Source organism: Patella vulgata, chromosome 4, assembly GCF_932274485.2.
Source record: "Patella vulgata chromosome 4, xgPatVulg1.2, whole genome shotgun sequence".
Lineage (NCBI taxonomy): Eukaryota > Metazoa > Mollusca > Gastropoda > Patellidae > Patella > Patella vulgata.
The window spans coordinates 28,688,779-28,699,615 of NC_065882.2; the positions used below are offsets into that span (position 1 = coordinate 28,688,779).

Here is a 10,837-nt window from a genome sequence, read left to right on the forward strand (position 1 = left end):
TTATATTTTTAAAAGTTCCGTTTAACAATAATATTTGGTACGTTAGTGAATATTTTGATAAAATAAATCGATAATCAATATTTAGAAAAAGATCAATTTATTTAAAATTTTCACAACGTAGATTCAAAAGATATTTATGATAGCCGGATAAAAGCAAAGTTTAGCAGGCCAAAAGCCATTGAAGAATGGGAACACATTCTAGAAACAGAGTTAAGCGATCTAGACGTAGAAAATATATTTAAAATAATAAACACTGTATGTCTTAGAATAAAACTCAGGAACTTTGAATACAAATATCTCCATAGGATTATATTCACAAATGATAAATTATTCAAAATTAGAAAAGTAGATAACACACTTTGCACTATAGAAAGTGTAGAATATCTCTTTGTTTTCTGCCCATTTTCACCAATAATATGGAATCATTTTCATACTATCTTAGATCGCAGCAATATAAAGATAAATATAAAAATACATATCAAAAATCTTGGTTTAATGGATCTTCATTAATCATGTAATTATTTTAACTAAGTTCTATATATATCGGACTAAACTACGAAACGAAATACTCAACATTAATAAGTATAAAAGCTTTTAAGTAGAACATGCTAAATTTGAGATTGGGATATATCCGGAATTATACATAAATAAATGGAAATATCTTTTTAAGACTTCCTCCATACTGATTCCCCATTGATGGATTTATGTACTTAAAAGGGGATTGCAGAAGCGTATTGTTTACATCGTAAATCATAAAAGAAAACACAAGATCCGCGCATACGAATTTACGTCTGCCCCAAGTCTATCAGAGAAATTACTTTAGTGTAAACCTCTAATAGCAACTGCTTACTCGAATCTGTCCTAATGAACTTTAATCCTCCATAACGAACAAGAAGCATACTTTCTTTAGATAACAAGCCAAAGTAAAATTAAACACAGGAAAGGTACATCTATATGTCATGCTGCTTCGAAGGTCCAAGATAATTTAGTTTGACCAATATGTTTTACCTAGATAGTTTGATAACGGTATAAAATAAACTAATAAAATGCCTAAATAGATATGGGTGCGTTCGAATAAGCCCTATGTTAATGGTTTTTCAACAGGTGCTATAACGTGATTTATATTTTTAAATTTACAAGAATCCCCTCATTCCAATGAATAATATTTAAGGTCAACGTCGTCCGCATGTAGGCAAGATTATAAAAGTAAGGAATTAATTAGTTTTAGAGGATAGAATTCTTGCTTTGGTGATCATTATTATCATTTTATCTGAATTTTATGAGGGCCATACTATATACCGGAAAACACCGGAAAACACAGGAAAACACCGGAAAACAACCGGAAAACACTGGAAAACAACCGGAAAACACCATTTTATACTGAACACCGGAAAACACCGGAAAAACACTAAATAACGGAAAACATCCTAAGTACCGGAAAACACCCTCTGTTTGCGGTTTTGGAGGAAGGAAGGTCAAGGTCATTACGATGTTCGTTTTACAAATAGCCCCCCCCCCCCCAAAAAAAAATAAATAAATAATAATTTCCGATTTTTTTTTCTCCAAAATCTTGTTGATGCCTATTATGCTTTGAATGTTTTAAAAGACGCAATCAGTCTACCTCCGTTATATGCCGGTTGCGCCGGTCTCCTGATTCTTACTAGTAACGCTGGCATCAGGGTTGTACGAATTAGTGGAAGGCACGATTAGGCCAACTCTTCCCTAGGTAACAAAAAATCGCATCATAAAACAGCAAATATCATCAAAAGCGAGTTAATAAATCTCTGAATAGTTCGAGTTGAAGTTCCAGGTTTAACCGCTATGTGTCCTAATCCCCAAACGAAATAGATGCCACGCAATTCTCGGACAGGCTGTAATCTGAAAAGTGTCTATCCCTTCCAAGAGCTATCCATCTCGTTGGAAGGGCTAAAAATCTACTTGTTTCTGAGCTTACTTTCATTCCAGGGTCAAATATAATCACTTGAACCATAATAATATTCAACATATTCCATCATATTCCGAGGGCTGCACACAGGATTTTTTTCTGGATTACTTTTCGAGCTTTTTTCCCCAACTAGTTGACCAGTTTTCCTTGAGAAAACCCCAACTTTCGCCCAATTGTCCATGAGAAAACTACATATTCTATCTTACTGCATTGACGGGAAGTGGTAAGCTGGACGTCTGTGAAAAGGGTTGATCGATAAATTTTCAAGGAAGCAATTGTTGTTTTTGTTTGTGAAATAGAGGACTCTAGCCGATGAGGCTACTTTCCCCCCGAGAACGTCAGGCAACCAATTTGTTTTATGTACTACTATCGTAATAAAACATTACTATGTTAACCACTTCCTGGTGGCTGAAGACATACACCGAATGCGTATTCGGAAAAAAAATGTCCCCGAGAAAATGTTTTTTCCGACAACCGATATTCGAGATGTCTTCTGTTGCACAAATTATGCTGCACTGTGTAAGAACTTGCATCCTTTGATCTGAAGATTGTAGATGGAAAAGTATCATTTTCACTATTTCAAAGTAAACCTGCATTTCCGTATATCATCCCGTAATTTTTGATTAATGACAAAGACTGTAGAAATAATATGGGTTGAGGAACGGAAGATCTATGTTCGTCACGTGACTGGACAATTCCACCCCCGTCCCACCCTGACGATGATCCCTCCCGGAGCGGCGCGGCGCGGCGCGCTCTCTAAAAAAAAATCTCGGGCACAGTTTACTCTTCTAAGTTTTCCGGTAGCTATTTAGTAATGCGGAGTTTGGTCCTTGTGTGTGGTTTTGGACCAGGTGAGCGCTGATGAAATAAGTTCATTAACATACAAGCGAGCGATCGCCTAACGGTCAAAGAAAAATTTCTTTTCAGATTTTTTTTAACAATTTCTTCTCCCAAATTTCTCTCCCAAAAAAAATCAATTTTTTTCCCAGTATTTTTCTCTGTAAAATTATTTTCTACGGAATGTTTTTTTGTAAAACCAATTTTTCGGAAATTCGATTTTTTTTTTTGTGACAGAAAATTTTGTAAAACGAACATCGTAATGACCTTGACCTTCCTTCATCGGCGCTCACTTGGTCCAAAACCGCACACAGAGGACAGACTCCGGGTTACCTATTTAGGGTGTTTTCCGGTATTTAGTGTTTTTCCGGTGTTTTCCGGTATTCAGTATAAAATGGTGTTTTCCGGTTGTTTTCCGGTGTTTTCCGGTATATAGTATTGCCGATTTTATGATCACAAACTTTTTGCACGTGAATTAAATTATGTACATTAACTAATTTTATCTCCGAATTATTTAGCCAGCAACCGTACATTCTACCCACACTGAAAAAACACTTGTGTTGGATCTCAACACAAGTACTTGTGTTAAAACTAATCTACACAAGTTATGTGTTGTTTTGCATTGCATTAACACAAACTTGTGTCGATTTATAAAATCTTGTGTGTTTTTTCATATCATTAACACAAGTAATGTGTACCGTCCACGATTTGTTTTCTTTAAAAAAAACCAAAACAAACTCCATACAAAGTGTGAATTCGGGAGTCGACAAGTTTAAGAAAAGTAATAAAGGGCTTAATTCACATCCCGAAAATAACAACGCTGTTCTTCACTGGAAGGGTGTGAGTACCAATTAATCAGAAAATTGCCAGACAGTTTGTGTTCTTTTCAATGTCTTAACATAAACTTGTTTAGATTTACAAAATCTTGTGTGTTTTTTGTTTTTCATATAATTAATTACGTCCAATTTTAAGATAACATTTATTATGTTACTTTATTATCTGTAATAATGTTATTTTTTTTAAACAATCAATATTGTTATTGAGAAAATCTGAATGGAATCTGGTAACTGGCTTAGCCTATGTAAAACACATTTTCTGAATTTGAATGTTCAGGAATTCCTTCCAATTTTAACTTGATTTTTAGAATATTTGTATTTGTTCTAAAATCTTATATTGATTATCACACACGTTAAGTAGATATCGCAATGTTGTGTGTCCGCAATGTTAATTAGATTATTCTGATTATAACCTTTGTTTATTTTCAAATCTTGTCCCAGACAATACACAGACACAGTTCGGTTATTACAATGTCTGCACTTATTAGAGGTTGATTATATTGGCCCAATAAACTTGATACATCAAAGACCATTCTCTGAATATGTGAAAACTAAAACAATAGTCTGATATTTTGGTTTTAGAAAATGTCGGAATGGAATCTTTTTATTTAATTCTATTGGTTTATTAATCGAACTTGCAAATTTATTGCTTACCTGTAAAAGAACCAATCAAAATAAATTACTCGATAAAAAAAGTTAGAAATATTTATGACAGGATTTTGCGATTTCACCGTGGAATCGAGCTGATAAGTCCACCGCGTTCTTAAGCGTTGTGGTGTATCGATTAATTATGTAGTCGAGCGGCATTGTTAGAACCAACCCCAACAGAGATATTGTTTTCAACAAAGTATGCAGAGAAAACAAGAATATGAGGTTTGTTATATTTTTTAATCCAATGTTGCCTAATTGCAATGCAAATTTAGAATTAATATTTTTCGTTTCGGTTAAAACCCTAAACAACTATACACTATTTTTTTATTTGCCGAAGGACGTATGGTTTTGGCGGGCAAACTGGAGATTAAACAATAAATTTCGAGGTATTTGAGGTAGGCTAATTCAATATTCTATCATAATCTAATGTTCATAATTGATTTTCTATGTGATTAATTATTCAAATAATAATTATTGGGATGCACTATCGACTCTAGCCAGTCCCGAATTACAATGATTGTTTTGCGCCCTGTTGTTCACTGGACGCCATTTTGAAAAACAACAGACTTGACCTACACATACAACTGATTTTTATCCATTTTTCAGATTGCAGTAGATTTTAGCTATATGATGCAGCGATAGTGCAGTCTAATTGCTTTAAAAGGAAATCTGAATTGGGACAAAGACCAACAATAAAATCAAGGTAATTATTATTCATGTATTTTCTTTATGAAGAGTAGTTAGCTATTTGTAAATGCCCAGTCGTCTATTGTCAAAGTACGAGAAATAATAATTTAAGCTTCAAATCAGTTATACTCATGATATGTTGTATTTATTCAAATCATACCACCGAGAATTGTATTTATCCAATTGAATAATAAAAAGATGACTTTTATTATTTTATTTCTTCACGTCAAGAACATGGAAAATTGGTAATGGCCTTGTATCACTGCATACGAGGTAGTTATATCCAATAATAGAGTGAGAAATCGGGTTTAAAGTTCACTTGACACAAACTATGCCATACATGTATTAAATTGGTCGAATCAAGTAGGCCCATGCTAATTTTAATATGTCCTACTCCTAGAATCAAGCCCGACGGTTCCGTTTCCGCCTTCTTTCCGAGGATTCTCATTCTATTATTACCATCTTTGTGTGTTGTGTTATTTTAATTCTGCATAAACCTGGATTTGTTGTTGATGTTTGTTGGATAGGTAATATATCTATTACTGGTGCTAGGTAATTTCTGGACTAACATTTAAGGTTCAATTTCATTTGAATGAAAACCCACGAGACTGGATAGGCGACCCTTTTCCAAGTCACATATTTGCATATAAAGAAAATACAGACTTAAATATCACTAGAAAAAAACTGGATTCCCTTAAACCAAAATGGGCATGCACAGAACAAAAATTTAAATTAAGGGTATCACAAATTGGTGGTCAAACTGTGACAGGGGTGCTACAGCCAACGAATTCCAACTACCAAGGGATAGATTACAATTTACATTTACAATGTACGTGCAAGCCAATGTGTACACGGGATCTCGCTTTTTTGTTCCCTCGAAACAACTAGGCAGCTATCCTTGTCAGGGCCTCCACCCTGCACCTCTGACAAGGGGAAACCATGCCAGAAAGTCTAGATGAGCTTCCTCGGCTGACACTGGTTAGCAAGCCAGCGCCTTACTCACTCAGCCACAATGGCTCCCTTCTACTTACTGTGACAGTCCAGTCACATGACAAACACGAGTTGATAAAATGGATTTATACGGCTTAGGTAGTTTCTCAGGATTCAAATGTTTTTAGAGGATTTGTTTAAATTTCCTATTACACAGTTAGTATATTATTAGCAATTAATTACATGTCATGTATTTATTTTTTTCAGTTTCAATATTAGATGACATAGCAAATCACCAAGGAAAAGATCATACATGTGTATAATAAGATAAGTAAAAAAACACAAAAAAATGGAAGAAGTAAGAGCTGAAATGATAATTAGAGCACATGATTTCTGCTCGGTGTTTTGGAGGGGTAAGTGTTCAATTCTAATAGAAAAGATTGTCATTATGGTATTTTAGAATCTCATCATTGGCATAATATATCTCGGTTGAGCTGATGTGACATAAAACTCAATTCCATTTCTGTTTAGTAGAGAGAGAGAGAGAGAGAGAGAGAGAGAGAGAGAGAAATGGGGTTAAACGCCCACTCGACACAAACTAGGTCATTTCGGGACTAACATATGGTTCAATTTTATTTCAATAATTCGCTTGCGCGTAGGTGTCTTTAGCAGTGGGAGGAAACCGGAGGACCCGGAGAAAACCCACGAGGTTGGACAGGCGACCCTAATCCTTGTCACGTACAACCGGGGATTCGAAACTACGCCAGTTGACTCAATGACAGACTTAATGATACAGCGCCCACGTGCTAACCACTAAGCCATTCAACCCCCCTGTTTAGTATAGTGAAACTCTGAACGTACATGCACATATATGTGCACGATGATGGTGGGTTTGCTCCCGATCTTGGCCGAGAAACTTCACTGGAACTAAGGTTCCATGTACACATTGCTATGCACGTAAAAGACCCCCTGGCAGTTGGAATTCGATATAAGAGTAGGCCTTAACGCCACGGTAACGGGCAACATTTCCCTTAAAGCACACTGTATGACATATACCCATCTTCATTAGCCAATTCGGAGCAGAGATGCAGGACGCTAATCTCCCGTTTCATTTCATTTTTTCATCTCATCTTTGAATGACAAAGCAAACCAACACATCACACATATTAACACTTTCATTTTTTAACTGTCTAGTCAATTTAAGTCAACTAATACATGGTATGTTTTTTTTTTTTTCAGTTAACCACATTGGAAAGATCCAGAGAGTTGGAAATAGATATTCTCGTGGAAACGTTTTCTCGCAGACCTTGATAATCAGGCAAAATGTAAGTACCATACAGGAATTGGCTCTATACACTTGGTAATCTAGTTGTCGGGTTGTCCCCCGCCTTTCGAAGAAAGCATGGGACTATTAAAATGGGTTCGTCTGTCTGTCTGTCTAATTGAGCTAGAATGTTCAAACTTGGTGTAGGTGTTTTTTTTAGGTCAATACCTTGATGGAGTTCAAAGATGAGCATTTTCTGCTGAGGGTAAGCAGAGATAAGCAATTTGATTGGTTGATGCTTTGGGACACGATAATATTATTTCTTATTAAGTGAGAGTGATGAAACTTGGTGTATAGTTTCATTACATCAATACCTTGACTAAGTTTGATAATGAACACTTTCTGCTCAGGGTAAGCAGAGTGATAAGTAATTTGATTGGCCGAGACTTTGGAACACAATAACTCTCCTTCTAATTGAGCTAAAGTGTTCAAACTTGGTGTAGGTGTTTATTAGGTCAATGCCTTGACGTAGGTCGAAGATGGGCATTTTCTGCTTATGGTAAGCAGAGATAAGTAATTTGATTGGTTGATGCTTTGGGACATGATAACTTTAGTTCTAATTTAAGTGAGAGTGATGAAACTCAGAATATAGATTCATTATACCATTACCTTGACTAAATTTGATGGTGAGAATTTTCTGCTTAAGCCAAGGAGGGATAAGCAATTTGATTGGTCAAGACTGTGGAACATAACAACTCTGCTTTTAATTGAGGTAGAATGTTTAAACTTGATGTAGATGTTCATTAGGTGTATGTCTTGTGCGAGTTCAATGATTAACATTTCGAGCTGAAGCTGAGCAGGGCTAATCAATTTGGGACAAGATAATGTCATTCTACCTGAACATTAAGTGATGAAACTTAATGTATAGTTTGATTGCTCGATACTTTTGAAAAAAAATAAATGTGCGATTAATAAATGTGTCATCTATTTATTTTGGGATTTCGGCGGGGGACATAGCCTCCCTATTGGCTTGTTTTTCTTCTTATGGCAATGCCTAGTATTCTGCTATTTCAAGTGTAGGGAATCTAGATTTGGAGACACAATACATGTTTGATCTGGGTGAATAGCTGCCCTATTATTTGACTTTAATCAAAAATTTCAAGACATTTGTCCTGTCTTCTGGCCCATTTGAGCATAATAATCTACCTGGGTCTGTAACTGGACAAAACATGATATGTTTTATGCAAAGCTGTAACAAAATAGAGACCCAGTCTCGATGTGGCAAAATAAATTGCTTATTTATACATTGTGACATTTGGAATGTTGATAGAAAAAGTTAATTCCAATACTAATAAAATTGTGTTATATATTGACAACCCCTGCATAAGTTATTGTGACATTTGGAATGTTGATAGAAAAAGTTAATTCCAATACTAATAAAATTGTGTTATATATTGACAACCCCTGCATAAGTTATAAAATGATGGAATTCATTCCTTTTTTCAGAATCTTGGAAGAGTATGTATGATAACAACGAGAGAACCCAACCACACCTTTTGAATATTACACCATCAATTTAATTCTGGAAAAGAATGCATTTGAACCATTTTTGTTTCATTCTTTTTTTTTGTGTTTAATGTTAAATATATCCGAACACAATTATATTTTAATTCTCTCCAGAAATTTGTGTATAATAAAGAAGGTAGAATTTGGTCGTAAATCATAAAGTATCTAATAGGCATTTCTGAAAACAAAATGTAGATCAAATATAACCGAATTACAAAAAACCCTTTACATTGCTTATGAGATCAAATAGGTTTTAATATCCTAGTTTTCTGTGTTATTAATTCTGCCCTTCAACCTACTCTTATATCAAATATTTCAACTGTCAAGGGTTCTTTTAACCGAACCCAGGGGGGGGGGGGAGGCGAATGGTTAACACGCGCAAATTGGATCGGAAGGTCTGTCATTGAGTCAAATAATTCAATTGTCACGGGTTCTTCAAACTGAACGCAGTGGGGATGGTTTTGATCCGGACTTGTACCCAATTGACCCAGCTTGTGTCGTGTGGACACTAAACCTCATTTGCCGCTCTCTCTTTAAAATCCAGACGAAATTTCTAGGCCAAAGCCTTATACTCACAGTGCCCCCCCCCCTCCCTGCTTATGACTTGTAATTGTATATAAATATTTTGTACATATTAATTAATATTTGCCATTTTCTCTGATATTTTTATATTTTAATCCTGCAATCTTGATGCTTTGCTCCTTTTATGTACAAAATATTCATTTTGTTGGTCTTTTTTTTAATAAGGAAAGGGTTCTACATCATTTTATTACTCCTGCAAAATAGTGCATAATTTATCTTATTAGTGCTTGGTTTGGATGTTATTAAATTTAGATATATTTGAATTATATATTTTTTGGGTGTGGGGTAGGGATACTGTGTACATGTCTTTATATTCTCAGTACTTGTTTTAGGATAAAGAAAAATTTAAATACCTATTTTATATTTTGTGATGGGGGGGGGGGGGATTTGATCATTATATAACACAATTTTATTAATATTATTTCTGTTTTTCTGTTAACATTCCAAATGTCTATTTAGTTTTGGTATTAATTTACTTTTTCCTATCATTTTATGAATAAATAATAATTTAACAAAAATAATTATTGTTACTTCATTTATCAAACTTTACAGGTTAAACGGAGCAAAAGGAGGGGTGCTGAATGGGAAAGGTTGCTATACTGGATAAAAATTTGGGGAAAATACAACACAAGTTTTTGTTGATGGTTATACACAAGTTTGTTTGAAACCACACAAGTTTCAACACAAGTTTTAGAAATTTCAACACAAGTTTCAGAAATTTCAACACAAGTTTTCTTTTACGCTATTCAACTTAAATTCTTATTAATCTGAGAAATTTATTAAATTTGTCGCACAGTTCAAAGATTTGAGGTAAACCCCATTAACAACTGACACTATTATATATCTCAATCCACTCTGGAACACTAAAAGTTTGGGAATATTCTTCGAGTTAATTTGAGGGAAAATAGAGTGATAATGTATTCTACCGTAGAGAAAAACCATAATTCACCTCTCCTACACCTTTCTAAATCGGAAATAGAAATTAACGTCAAGATTGCGTGCGGTTGGCAAATGGTTTTTGTTGTATCTATATCGGGTGAATTGGTATCCAGAAGCAGGCGCTACTTATTATTTATATGAGTGCCGACGTACATATAGTAAAATGAATAATTCATTCTAGTGTTATTATATCGTGCTGGAAAACATGACGAATCGTATATTTAAACCTTTCTAATGGAAGTGAGTATTGTACTTGAGTCAGGTAGATGTCGTGATTTCTATCACCAGTCTCTCATATGTCTTATAAAATTTTACTCGTCATTAATCTACTTAGCCAATTAACCTTTTTTTTGTTCTTAATCTATCAGATACCTCTTCATTGGATAACCATCACAATACGTCACCGGGAGACACACGTAATTGTTTTTTTTTTTCGAGAATTTCAAAGACAAGAAGAAAAGTTAAGGTCGTCTTAATCAAGACGAGGTTGGGATTAAAATCTTTTATCAAGACAGTACTATTATGTATCTCAGTATTGCAATTAATGCTATCGTTGGAATTTGTGACTATATTTACTTTCATGGTAATTAATTACTTGGT

General features: G+C 34.6%; 1 long non-coding RNA gene across 1 annotated transcript; it reads left to right on the forward strand.

Moving 5' to 3' along the window:
- The first annotated feature begins 4,461 nt into the window (after positions 1 to 4,461).
- Positions 4,462 to 9,636, forward strand: LOC126817209 (uncharacterized). The gene is made up of 6 exons (XR_007678876.2): positions 4,462 to 4,491; positions 4,607 to 4,664; positions 4,876 to 4,972; positions 6,154 to 6,299; positions 7,126 to 7,211; positions 8,657 to 9,636. It is a non-coding gene; the product is annotated as an uncharacterized LOC126817209 (long non-coding RNA).
- The last annotated feature ends 1,201 nt before the right edge of the window (positions 9,637 to 10,837 follow it).